At 46.1% G+C, this 14,073-nt stretch overlaps 1 protein-coding gene across 1 annotated transcript in view; it reads left to right on the top strand.

Annotated features, from left to right (window-relative positions):
* SLC24A2 (solute carrier family 24 member 2) overlaps positions 1-14,073 on the top strand; it is a 175,892-nt gene that overhangs the window by 109,284 nt on the left and 52,535 nt on the right. The gene's annotated exons all lie outside the window — the stretch shown is intronic.

Below are 14,073 nucleotides of genomic sequence, written 5' to 3' on the forward strand. Positions count from 1 at the left end.
TATTGACATCTGTAGCTGGCCAGTGACTGATCTCTCTTTCTCTGAGTTCCCTTCCAATCACAGTGCTCTGGGGCAGGGACATAGAAACAACATATATAAGGCTGTGTGTGAACTCATCTGTATGCCTTTTGTGAGCTGTCTGTCTGCAGCAGCAGCATCTGAAGGGTTCTGGCTTGGTAGTAGGTAGTCTCTTGCCACCAAGTTCTGTACAATCCTTTCCTATTTACCCTTGCCTACAATCCATATTTTTATCCTTTCATTTCAGCTTATTGTTCCCCCCATATTCTCTTATTTATTCTTGTTAGCCTGTCTTTTTTTCCCCCCACAGAAAGAAATATGTATTTTCCCTGGCAGTGTGTCATCACTGTATAGGAAAGCACAACATATATTACACATGGACACGCACACATTTTGCAGCACACCATACATCATGAAGCATGCTGGAAAGCCAGGTGCCAGGTCTTCTGGCAGGGGAGGGAGAGGGGGCTGAGGGAGCGCTACAAGTCTCCCCTCCCCCCCAAGATAGATGCGCCCTCTTTCCTGGCAGCGAGGAGTCTTTTGCTGCTAGTGGGGACAAGGAGATGGAAGCTGCGTTTGTACCTGCAGCACCACCAGTAACACCAGTAACCACAACCAGCAGCAGCATGACATTCTCTGCTCCAATTTCAGTTGCCAGTGTGAGTGTTCCAGTGCCAGAGGAGGAGCTGGATCTGGAAGCAGGGGAGCTGAGTGCCATAGCCAAGGAAATTCTGGGGAAGGAGTTTGTGTTCCACATCCCTCAGAGTTCCCCTAGAGGCAGGTCTTCTTCTCCAAAAGGCACCTCAGAGGAAGTTGTGGGGGCAGGTGGCTCAGCTCCTACTGTTGTGCCTCTCCCTGGTGAGGGGATAAGGCAGGATCCTCACCTGCAACCCAGAAGCCGGTGGATAGTGTAGTGTGGGATCATTTTGAGGTGGCAGATGATCCCAGGTATGCTACTTGCCAGCAATGCCAAAAGCAGATCAGCCAGGGCAAAGATGAAAAAATATTTCACCACCTCAGCGATGCTGCTGCATCTCAGGAGGCAGCACCCCCTTGCCCTTGTTCCTCCTCAGCTTGGCACCAGTGGGAGCATGCCCAAAAAGAAGTCCCCCTCTTGCTCCTAAGCCTCCTTCCCCAAGAAACAGAGGCAGGCCACCTTGGACCAGTGGGGGAAAGGTGGGGACAAAAGGGGGTGCATTCCCAAGGTGAGGTAAGGTCACCCAGAGCATTGGGGAGATGCTTGCTCTAGATGGCCAGCTCTTCTTCTTTGAGCATCCAAGGCTCAGGAGGCTCATGGTGTTCCATCATCTCAAGTGCTCACATGCACCGCCTTTAGCAGGACAGGTGCCCTCCCTGTATGAGATATGCAAGGAGTACTTGAGGGAGGAGCTGCAGAAGGCAGTGCCGCAGGTAGCCTTGCACTTCACCTCAGACATCTGGAGCAGCCAGGGTGGAGATCATGCCTACCTCTCCCTCACAGGGCACTGGTGCAATCAGTCAGGGCATCAGTGGGTTCTCCTTCAGGCAGAGGTGATGGATAAATCCCACACAGCAAGGCAGATCATGGTGGCCATGAACCACATGGTGCAGAGGTGGCTCTTTGGGGAGACCAAGCTCACCTGTGGGTTCATGGTCACCGACAACAGGACAACTATAGTGAAGGTGGTGCACAATGCCAACTTTGTTGGCATCTGCTGTGTGGCACACAAGTTCCACCTCATAGGGACATCTTGGAGGGGGACAGGGCTCATGGTGATGGTGCTGTTACTACTACTACCAGCCAGCAAATTTCAAAATGCAGGAAGGTGGTGGGCTACTTCCACTGGAGCGTTAAGTGGGGCAAGATGCTGAGGGACAAACAGGCATAGCGGAGCATAAAATCAAGCAGGATGTGGAGACTCGGTGGAGCTCCACATACCTGATGCTCAAAAGGCTGGTCAAGCAACAGAAGGCAATCTGTGAGATGGCCATGCTCGGGGAGGTTGGGATTAGTGGCCTCCTTAACAGAGCTGAGTGGGATACCATCTCCCAGATCTTGGTGGTCCTCAAGCCATTGCTTGAGGCCACCGAGAGCCTCAGCACTGGCAATGCCCTCCTTAGCCAGGTGATTCCGATAGTGAAAGAGCTTGAGAATCAAATGGAGAAGTTCCAGGGGATCAGTGTTCCTGGCTGGGGCAAGCTACTTTCACTAGAGGTGCAGGCACTGGTGAAGTGGTGGAAAGAGGGCATCAAAAATGGCTGGATCTGTTGCAGTCCAATATGGTCCACATGCTGGCATGCATGTATGACCCAAGAGTGAAGGGGAGCATCTCCAGCAGCAAAACCCTCAATCACTGAATGGAGATACTGGTGAACAGAGTCAGGGAGGCCAGAAGGGCAGATCTGGGAAGATGTAGAAGAGGGGGATCCACTCTCCCATGCCAGCTCTCCAAGCACCAGCTGCTGCCACTGTGGGCCATGGGCATGGCTTTAATGTTGGGGTTCAAAGGCACCAGACCCCACCATCTGGCAGGTAGCATGGAAGCCTCGGTGGCTACCTATCTCACCGAGGACATGGAGCTGCTGCAATATGCAACCCCTTGGCCTATTGGTCAACCTGCAGCCAGATGTGGCAGGATCTGGTCAGTTGCCTTGGAGCACCTTTCCTGTCCACTGACCAGTGTTCTGAGTGAGAGGGTGTTCAGCATTGCTGGGGATGTGACACCCCACTGTACCTCCTTGGATTCTGGTTTGGTGGAGCAGCTGGTGTTCCTGAAGGTTAACCTCCCACTGCTGGGGTTCCCCAAGCTCCACATGCAGATGGAGTGAGTGCTACCCTCCTCACTCTGCATCTATTTCCTTTCTTTAGTTGCTTTCACAACCATTTAATGCCCCACTCTCAGAGCTAGAGGTGGCAGTTTAGTTTTTCACCAGTGAGCAAGCGAAGAACATGTCTCTGCTGAGCTCTTATGCCTGGACAAACTTGGAGGTATGGGCTGGGGCTATGAGGAAGGAGGTGGCCCCAGGTCTTGGCCATGGTCTAAAACAACACCCTGCCAGGGTATGGAGGTGTGGTGCAACTGCCAGCTGCATGGCAGCCCCAGGAAATGCCAGGACTATGAACCTCCCTCGTGAAAAGCAGGTAGGAGGCGCCTTATAACCTCCAGCCACCATACACATGCACACAGTTCTGGCTGGGGAAAGCCCAGACCTGTAAGATCTTTGAGAGCCCTGAGCCTTACTGGTTGCAGTGGAGTTGTGAGGGTGAGAACAGGAAGGTGGCTCAGATCTGACCTAAGGTACCCTCAACTTCTCTGTGCTGGGGCCAGGACCCAAAGTGGGGATCAAAGGCCAGGGGCCCACCGCTAGGAATGCCCAGAACAAGACGCTCATGATTCCAACTGGCCTGAAGGTGGGGCCAAGTCCTAAAGGGAGCCAAAGGTGGAGGTGAAGGATGCCATCTGCAAGGCATGGGCTGCAGATGTCTAGCAGGTTACAGTGTGTCAGAATTCCAATGTCAGTATTGAGTCCGTGAGTTTTTGTATCGAGGCGGTTGATGAAGTGAAGTTCATAGGCTCATCTGTGAAAAGTGTTTTATAAATTCCTTTTGAGGATCAGGACTAAGAGATTGGAGAGAGTGGTTTTCTTGTAAGAAATGTGCCCCCACTGGTAATTGGGTGTTGTTGTCTTTAATAGATGTCCAGTGTGCATTCATTCTGGCGCAGTTGTTGTTTGGTCTCTCCTACCCATTTTCCATCAGGGCATTTGGTGCACTGGATGAGATGAACAATGTTTCTGGAGGTGCAGCTGTAAGATCCAGGAATGGGGATGGTTCTGTTTTAGGGTGTAGTAATTGTGGAGTACTGGAGACATGTTGGCAGGCTTTGCATTTCTTGTCATGGCATGGTCTGAATCCATTTGGTGTGTTTTGTGCTGTAGGAAGTTTTCTTCTTCTGATGAGGTTAGCAAGTTTTGGTGCTTGTTTGAGTTTACAAAACATTTTTCACAGACAAGCCTATGAACTTCACCTCATCAGCCTCCTAGATCTCTGCCTACCCTTTTTCCATTCAGTACAGTTACCTTTGTCTCCAAGGTAGGCCAATAATAAAGGAGCCTGGCTGAAAACTAGGCTCATATTGAACCTAGAAAAGGCTAAGGCCAGGTACAGACACAATACATTTACCAGTATAAGTGATCGGAAACTGTTCTATACCTGTGACAACAGAAGTTCATCACATGCAGACTGGTTTAAAAATGGTGGCACCTGGTCTAAGATTTGCCCTCTTCCCCACCCCAAGGGCAACCATGTGTTCTGTAACTAGCCTAAGTGATTGCTAAATTAGATCAGAATAGGGGATGTACAAGAATTTTTTTACTCTGCTGACAACATAAAATGTTTAAATCAAAATATTTTGACTAAAAACTAAATGTTTTGATTCAGAAATGTTGCTGCAATGATTCATTGGAAATTCTTGCCTCCATAGAAGAAGCTCCCTGGTCAAACTTCACTTTGTCTTCTCTTTGGCAAGGAGATGCAATACCTCATGGGAGATGAAGTTTGTCTGGAGAGCCTAATGCAGTGGTTCTCAACCTTTTTTGGACTCAAGGCATCCCACCAGAACTCTTGTGAACTGAATGGCATCCAGTTTCATAAAATATATATATATATATATATTACATTGCTTACTTCTTTGGGCAGTGGGGTAGGGAATCAGCTAGGCAGTGACAAACCTGAACTTTCAGTTATCTGATTATCTTCTCACACCTCAGAGTACCCTTGAAAGGATCTGATAAGGAGGCCTTTCAGGGGCATTTCCAGAATGAATATTTTGAATGCTCAGCTGAAATATTTCAGTTTTTAATTTTTCTTTTTCAGTTTTTTCCAGCACTCCTGGCCTTGCCCTGCCCCTCCCCACCCCCCACTGTTCTATTCGCTCCATTGCCCCTGCCTCCAGGGAGCAGGGCACCATCATAGCCACCAGCTCCCCTGTTTGTCAGCCAATCAGAACATGAATAAAGCATTACGGACAAACAGACAGACTGACAGATTAAGGCTTTTATAATATTAGAATAATTCTATCTTATCTAAACATTCTTCAGTGAATTTTACATAAATCTTGCTCATCATCTGTATCTCTCTCTTAAAATGAATGTCGCTAAGTGTCTTGATACAATTTATCTTTTTTTTTATCAAGACTGTAGTAATGAAGTCATTGACTACTTGACCGTCTCTGCATCATTCATTATTTTGTCTCCTTTAGGAATTAGTAGTGGTCTTATGTTTTCCTTTGTCTTTGTCTTATGTCTGTATATTTGTAGAACCTCTTTCTTAGTGCTTCTGTGTCTCTTACTAATTGAAACCCATTTGGCATCTTTGTCTTTCTGATTTTATCCTTAAATGCTTGCGGTATTCCTATATATTCCTCCTTAATTATGTGCCCTTGTTTCTACCTTCTGTATGATTATTTTTGGTAGTGTTGGAGAGATGTAGCCATGATGGTCCAGGAAATAGGTGGGAGAAAAGGATTTTTGATGGTGATATCGTTTATTGGACCAACTGCACTTGTAACCAAAAATCTGTCTAAATCTGTCCCAACCATGCAGTTGGTTCAATAAAATATATCACCAACAAAAAAACCCTTCTTTTTGCAGATTTTTTATTTTATTTTCATTGTAATTGAAAAATTCCTGATGCAGCAAGATAATGATCATCTTACTAAGCTTTCTAGCTGCATATTATGCATTTAATGTAGTCTCTTTCAGTAACTGCCAGCTCTCCTAAAGTTTTCTTGCCACCAGACTCTCCCTACCACTTTCTGGTATTTATTGAAATCTGATTTTTCTGAAGTCCATTGTCCTTATTCTGCTACTCTCACATTATTTTTCTTATAAAGTGAAAACTGCTATTTCATGATCACTGTCACCCAAATTACTTCCCACCTTTAGATTTCCAATCAATCCTTCTCTGTTAGCCAACCAACTGTACAATTTCGACTCTTGTAATATCTTCTCTGATTTTCTGCAATGAAAAAAGTGTCCTCAATGTATTCCAAGAGTTTAATAAATTGTCTATGTCCTGTTGTATTGTGTTTTCCAACAGATATTTATGTTCTTAGAATTCCCTCTTACTAGCAGGCCCTATCCTTTAGATACTATTGATAATTGCTCAGAAAAGATAGTAGATAGTTGACAGTAGACACCACACGTTCTTTTCTTCTTTACCTTTATCCAGAGAGATTCAGCCAAACTACCTTTTGGCTAAGTGCAGACAGTCAAAAATCTCATGGGGGAATCGATTCAATCTTCACAGGTTTCTCTAAGCTGCATAGATTGGACCATTAATGAACAGAACTCACATTCAGTCTTCAGTTGGGGAAGACAGGTAGATGCCTGTACTGGCTGAGGCCAGAGGGCATGTGCGGGGGCACTCTTGCATGCCTCCCAGCATGCCAGATATTACTGAGGGCACCTAAGGGCAGGATGCACCAGACAGCCCGGGAGGCCTGCACTGAGCAGTGGGTTCTGATCCTTTCCTCTGTGGAGCACTCCCATCCCTACAGGTTGGCAGAAGCCCCTTGGGCCACCCAGTGCATCCCACTAGAGCCTGGCACCAGCAGCAGTTAGCACAACATGCCAGGCAGCCCAGGGGACTTGTGGCAAGCAACAGGGTTCAGTCCTTCTTTCTATGGAACCAGCCCAGCCAAGCAGGGATAGGGGAAACCCTCCCATGGTTCAAGATCCCCACCAGCTGGGAAGACCCCAGCTCAGGCTGGTGGGGCTGAGATGTGGATGGGGGGGTTTCATTCCCCCCTCCCCACAGTGAGTCAGAGGCAAATTTTCAGGGCAGGACTATGCAGCCAGTTTAGCTGGGTGGAGTCAGAGAAACTCCTTGTGGCAGGGGCTCCCCTCATCTGGGAATACCCTAGCCTGGGGGTGTGGGGAGGCAAGACAGCACAGGAGGAACCTCCCCTTGCAGCACAGGGTTCCTTCCACCTGGACAGACCCCAGTGAGGGGAGGGAGAGAGACTGGGACAGAACACCTCCTCTCCCCTTCCCCACTGCAGGTCAGAAGCAGAGTCACAGCCAGCCCTGCCAGCAGGGGTGGGGAGAACCCCCTGTGGTACAGACCCCAGCTGAACCCACAGTTCCTTCATAGCTGCTCAAGGACCATCACTTCATAACCATGCCAGATTTTAAAATTAGGGGAAAAATTAAAAAAAAATATTTTAATATATAAACTCCAATGGTGTTTAGTCATTTCCATGACAGCTGGTATACCATATTTATCTCCCTCCTCCATGTCTTGCTCCATAACAGAGATGGGATCTACAGCTAATAAGAACTCTGTTTCTTAACTAAAGAACAGGATATACGAGTCAGTCTTGTACAAAATATCTGATTCATTACTCTCTTCTTTCTCCTCCAGATAAGATTTTCTCCATATTTCTTCAGGCTTGGTGATATGGAGCCTGGGATCACCAGGGTCTCATCCCTAAGATGCAGCTTAAAAGCTACATCTCCCAGTGATGAGAAGCTCGTTGCTTAGCCTAGTAAGTTCTATAGGCAGGTTTTTCTCCCTGAGGAGCAACTCAGCCAGTCCTCCCAAATAAAAGCATAGTCTTTGAGCAGCAAACAAATGAACAAACCAAAACCCTTCTGCCTTGCTACAGGTATTGAGAAAGGAGCCGTTGGGCTCTGACCCCAGGACAGCAGCCTGACTCCTCCTTGACAGCAAGCTTGTTCTGTTCCTAGTTTGTTTCCTGCCTGCAAACTGTTTCCTCACCATTTGCTATTTTTCTGCTCTCTTACCTGAGGTTTTAAGCTCCCACTGGGACACTTTCTCATCATTCAAATACACTGCAGAATTCCCTCTTACTAGCAGGCCGTATCCTTTAGATCAGGGGTGTTCAACCTTTTTGAAAGTGGGTCCGGATCACGAACTTTTTATCACCCACTGGGCCGGTGAGACATTCAAAAACCTCACAGGAAGTGGTATCACAGCAGGAAGTGATGTCACGTGACCTTTGACACCAATGAAGTTGCAGGAAGTGACCATGAAATGGGTCTGGAAATGTGGTTTAAAATCCAAAATAAAAACAATATAAAAGGAAGAATGAAATAATACCAAACACTTAACTAAAATAAACACTTTTGCTTCTACTCACTTCTCAATGAATGAAAGAAGCATAATGCAAGTTGACAGATCAAATGTGGAAAAGATATCAGCCAGAGTGGGAACTAATCAAAGCAACAAAATATGGGCATTTTTGAGAATAATCTTCAAGAAAATTTACTTTTATTGAATTAATAACTTGTTAGTAAAACATCTGCTGCACAGTATAAAAACAATATGTACAATTCTACTCTTATTAACTTTCTGAAAACTACTATGAACACTGATTTCTTTAGTGTCATACCTGGCATTGTTTTTGCTTGCACAAGTTATCAATATCTGGCACACTTGATATGGCGATGCGGAGTATTCCAGATAAATGTCTGTCCGTCAAAAGTGATCTTGATTTTGTTTTTATGTTCTTCATTCTTGAGAAAAGCTGTTCACATCAATACGTTCTGCCAAACAGTGCAATGAACCAAAGTGCATGATTTAATAGATTTTGGAAGGAGTGCCATGTAACATATTGACTATAATATAATAGGTCATGTTCTGCAAAAGCTGTCTTCAAGGCACCATTATTTTGGATGTCAATTAGTTCCTTTTGGAACGTGTCAGGAGCATCGGTGGCATCTGTTCCAAATGGATCTGGAAACAGCTTCAACTCATCACTGTGTTCTCTGAAATCTGCAAATTTGTTTGAATTCATCCAGTAGACGGCTGATCAGTGCAGAATACTTGTCATGGTTCACAGTCTCAGCACGTCTTGTTAAAAGTACTGTGAAATGGATGATGTTCTTTTTATTCAACAGTATCTGATTCAATTCCAGCTTATGAATGAAGGATTGGATGTATTCATACAGTCTGTTGACAAATTGATCCTTCCCTTGTAGTCTTATATTCAAATCTGCAAGATACTTGGTGATGTCAACTAGGAATGCCATGCATCATTGTCCATGAAGGTAACATCTTTTCCTTTGTTCGTCTTGAAGGTTTTAATTTCATCAAGCAGTGACCAGAATCTGGCTAGTGTGGCTGCCCTTGTGAGCCAACGAACTTGGCAGAAGTAAATAACGTCATCATGGTCTGATCCTGTCTCAGCAAGAAATGCTTGGAACTGTCAATGATTAAGCCCCTTTGACCTTATGAAATTGACTGTAGAAACAACCTTTTCCATCACATGTTTCATCTCCAGGGCCTTTGCACACAGTTGTTCCTGGTGAATTATGCAGTGATGTGTGATGACATCCTGAGGCACTGACTTGACCAGTAAACTGACAAATCCATTGTGCTTGCCTATCATCGCAGGGGCTCTGTCAGTTGTTAGACCACAGAGTTTGTCCTCTGGAAGACTGAATTTCAACAAGACACATTTTTCTTCATTGAAAATGTCCTGTCCTGTCCTGTCGTTTTCCCTTTCATTGGACATAAGTCGAGCAGTTCCTCAACAACATGGAATTGTTTAGTTACTCCTCATACAAAGATTGGCAGTTGAGCTGTATCATTAACATCTGTGCTGTCATCAATCCCCAAGCTGTAAAACTGACAGGCACTGAGTCTTTTCGTCAGTGAATCTTCAATGTTGGATGCCATGTCGTCTACCCTTCTAGCAACTGTCTGATGTGAAAGGCTGATATTCTCCACCATTGACTGTTTATTAGGGAATACCTCAGATGTAAATATGCCCAAGCAATCTTTCACGAATTCTCCATCAGACAATGGTTTCCCTCTCTTAGCTATTTCCTCAGATATCAAGAAACTGATCTTGGTTGCTGCCTCAGAATTCTGCCTTGCAGCTTTGAAAAAAGACTGTTGTCCATTCATGCTCTGTTTTAGAGAGTTCACCTGATCAGTTCTAATCTGACCCACCAGGCTGTCAAATTTCTTTGCATGTTTTTGTAAAATAATGTCGCTTTGCATTGTACTCCTTGCAGACAGCTACTTTCTTTTGGCAAATCAGACACAGGATGTTCCCGTTTTGTTCAATAACAAAAAATTAGTGGTCCAGCTATCTTTGAAAACTCGACATTCAGCATCAATTTTTCATTCCCTCTCATTCACCATTTTTTGAGCGTAGCGTAGGCCCTGTAGCTAATACAGCCAAAATTAATTTTAGTCATAGAAAAACTAATTTGGTGGAGACGGGTAAAGTTAAAAACAACTCACCAGTTCAAAATCACCATTTTATTACTATGTAATAATACTGTATATCAATATGGACCCCCACCCATCAGGTATAGTTATAATACATAAGGTACAGCCTGACCTGTGCAGGTGCTGCCATCATATGCCAAGTGCAATCTCAAATGCCAATGGGGAGTCAAGGCAGGACTTAACCCACTCCTTAACTTACATCCTGAATTTTGATTTCAACCAAGCTAGAACTCTGCCAGCCTGCAGAGAGCTCTTTGTAAAACGGCAAAATCCATGGGTTTCTCCAGGAAAATGAGAAATCCACGGTTTCCTCTGGCAAAGGGAAATATCCATGATTTTCTCCATTTTTCCTTGTGAAATGGAAAACCCGGATCCCTGCTGATCTGTCAATGTTTCAGTAAGACACCCTGTTTCAATCTCTCAAATCCTGTTCCTGTTCACAGAGAGAGTTCCCTCCAAACACTCTCTGCAGGGCCCTTAGGCTGCCAGCCTCCAACATTTTCCTTTCCCTCCCAGCATGGTCAAGGTCTCACTGACTTTCCTAACCAAGAACACACTTTTGACCCTTAGTTGGGGGACAAATCTTAGACCTGGTTCTGCCATTCTTACCTCAGTCTATGCATGCCAAACTTCTGTTTTGTTACGGGCATACACTGGTTTCCAATCACTTACACTGGTAAAAGTGTAATGTCTGTACCTGACTCCTTGCTGTTCTCTTTTGAGAGTAGATTGCACAGTTGAGTAGATGCAAAAGAGCTCTGCTTCCTTCTTGAACAGTCCCAATCAGCTCCTCTTTGCAGGAGCTGGAGAAATGGGCAAGTAATCAACAAAAGTGATTTCCCTTGCTAAAATCTGTTAGAAGGCTGTAGCTTCTCACTGGTTTCACTCTGAGTGGGGTAGGACCCCACAGCTCCCACCACCCCAGCTGCAGGTGCCCATGCTGAGCAGCGCTGTAGCTGCAGGGGGCCCTGCAGCTCTGCAGACTGGACAGGGGGGGCCCCAGAGGAGCCCTGGTTCATCAGCGATTCACGCAAAGGCAGAGAGAGGCCTTTGCCTCATGTCTTCATTCCTGCAACCTGTAATATCAGTCCAGCACATTCAGTACATCTCCCAATTAAAAATGAGGCTGGCTCCAAATTCAAACCAACTGCTTGTCTCCTCCTCCTCAACAAGGACACTTCCCTCTCCCTTTCCCAGCCCCCTTCTAAGTACCTGGTTCCCAAGGGCCAAGAGAGGAGCAGGGAGGGAGCAGAGCAGGCAGGTGTGGGGGTGTCTTGGGTGAGAGGGGCAGGGGTTGTCCATTTAGTTACTGTCTCTTCCACCTCTTTCATTCCCCATGGGCAATGTGTCCTCTCCTGCTGTTCCCATCTCCCCCTTCCCCACAGGCAGGGAGAGGATCTCTCCTTCCATTTAATCCTAGCCCTTCCTCTGCCTGTTCCTGGCCCTGGCCTACTGCCTCCTTCCCTCTGATTCGGGGCATCTCCCCAACAGCCCCCTGACCCTTGATGCTGCCTTGTTTCCAGCCCCACTCCTGCTTGCCCCTCTGCCCCATCTCTGCTGTTGAGAGTGGGGCAGTACCAACAGGGGGAAAATGTAGAAGGAGAGGGAGGTATGGAAGGAGGGGGGCTGAAGTGACATCCGTAAGTTCCTGCGTGGAGCTGGGGGCCCTGGGCCGGGGCACACAGTTGCTGGAGCTGGGCTGGGTGGGAGGCAGGAGGAGCCCAGCCCAGAGGAGACAAATGCAGCCTCTGGGCCGAGCACTTCCTGCCACCTGCCTAGCCTGACTCCGGCAACTGCACGCCCCGCAGCCCTGGCCCGGCCCTGAGGCACCACCAGCTCCACGTGGGAACTTACCCTGTGCCTCTGGCCCGGCCCCAGGCACCCCCATCTCTGCGCATGGGAACTTACCTCCATCCACCATGTGTCCACCACGTGCCTCCCTCCACCACACACGCGGGCAGACCATGCTGCAGCTCCCCCGGCCACGTGCCAGGGCAAGGAGCACAGCCAAGGAACAGGCAGGACACACTGTCCCCAGCTTGTCTGATCAGGCACCGCTGGGGCAGCCCTTGGGGCAGCAGTGGCAGGACCTGGTTCTGATGAGCCCAGCCCCGCAGGAGTAAGCAGCTCCCCTCCCCTTGCTGCCGGCTGGGTCTCACTGCTGCCCCGTGGCTGCAGCTCTGCACTTTGTGGCTCTGTGTTCCAGGGCGGCAGTGGCACTGCTGCCGTGGACCAGATAAAATGGCTTGGCAGGCCGCATGTTGGACATGCCTGCTTTAGATATTATTGATATATCAACAGGGTTTACTGTTCCCTTTTAAAGGGATTGTCAAAACCCCAGACCCTGGAACTGAACAGTTCTGTTTCAATCATTTATAATGTTATTTCTTAAAGTATCCTGTACTTGGCTAGAATTTCAGTTTAAAAGTACTGTCCTTACTGATAAATAATCGGTGTCATTAGAGGTACAGTGTCAGGCTTGCAAAGTCTATTTGATCATTCATAAATGACACAAGCAATTAAGAACAATTGCATAATCGGTAAAAGTGAGCCAAAAAGAAAAGCGTGGCCACTCTGCTTTAGTGAAAGTGGATACTGTATGGTAAGAACTGGAAGTTACTGATGTAATGTCTTTATGTATTCACACTGTTTAATGGATGAATTTTTCCTGCCATTGCTCATAGGAAGTAGATAACTACTCTATTAGTGCAAGTAAATGAATAAAATTTCTGCTGGAACACTCCCAGCACAGCAGCAAAATATCTAATTCTCCACTTTTGGCTGCCACCTATTGACATCAAGTAGACACTACGATTGCTTTGGTATTTTCAGAGCTGAAATTGTCAAGTCACCATGAGACCCTCCCTAACTGTCGGTATATAAGTTTTGCTTCCATGTCTTTACCCTGCTCTGCTACAGGTGCACTTGGGGTGACTAGGGTACTTACCTGCTCTCTCTTCCAACAGACATCCTGTTTTCCCCTGCAGACAATTTACACCAAAATGAAGATTTTTTTTCTATAACAGTTTTTTCCAAAAGAAAAGATTAGCTCATCACAGAAAAACAAATGGCTTCAAATGGAAAAAAAAAATTCTGATGAAAAATGACTTTTTTTATGAAAATAGATGCTTTATGTGAAAACATTTGTTAAATACAAAAATAAGTCTTTTCTTGTGGGGAAAGTTTCAAGTATGCCTACTGAGTTGTCATCATAAGGTAAAAGGGTAGAGCAGATCTAGCTTCAGTAGGAGCTACTGAATCTATTGGGGTAGCAAGATAACCTAACTAGTTAAGAAGGCACTTTACAGAGGAAGAAACTACAAGGGGGGTGGGGGGCAAGTATAGAGGAGGACCTGCTAGATGGATTAAGTTGAGAAAAAAATTAAAACATACATTTAGGGCACATTTACACATGCAATTAATGTGAAGCAATAAACAATGGAGTTTATTGCTCCTAGGTATGCCATTTGAACATGTGACCCACAGCACACTGAGCTCTTTAGGTACTGAATTCAATCATTTAGGTGCTTCTAACTTCCTCAAAATGTTACCCAGATTCTAATTAACCCTGCAACACTTAAATTCTCTGGAACACTAAACTTTTTTTCCAGTGGATATGCTGCAAGCTACTTCATTACTGATACCATCCCATAGTTTGAAGCCTTAGCTCTTTCTGAAAGGCGAGAAGCCCTAAAACAGGATTCTCGAAATAGATGTTTCTCCACCTACATTACCATCCAGATTTGTGTCCCTCTGCAACGGGGGCTTGACATAACCATCAAGCTATCAGCTAGTCAGCACTTGAGGTA

This window comes from Crocodylus porosus, unplaced genomic scaffold, assembly GCF_001723895.1.
Source record: "Crocodylus porosus isolate Cpor-Errol unplaced genomic scaffold, CroPor_comp1, whole genome shotgun sequence".
NCBI lineage: Eukaryota > Metazoa > Chordata > Crocodylia > Crocodylidae > Crocodylus > Crocodylus porosus.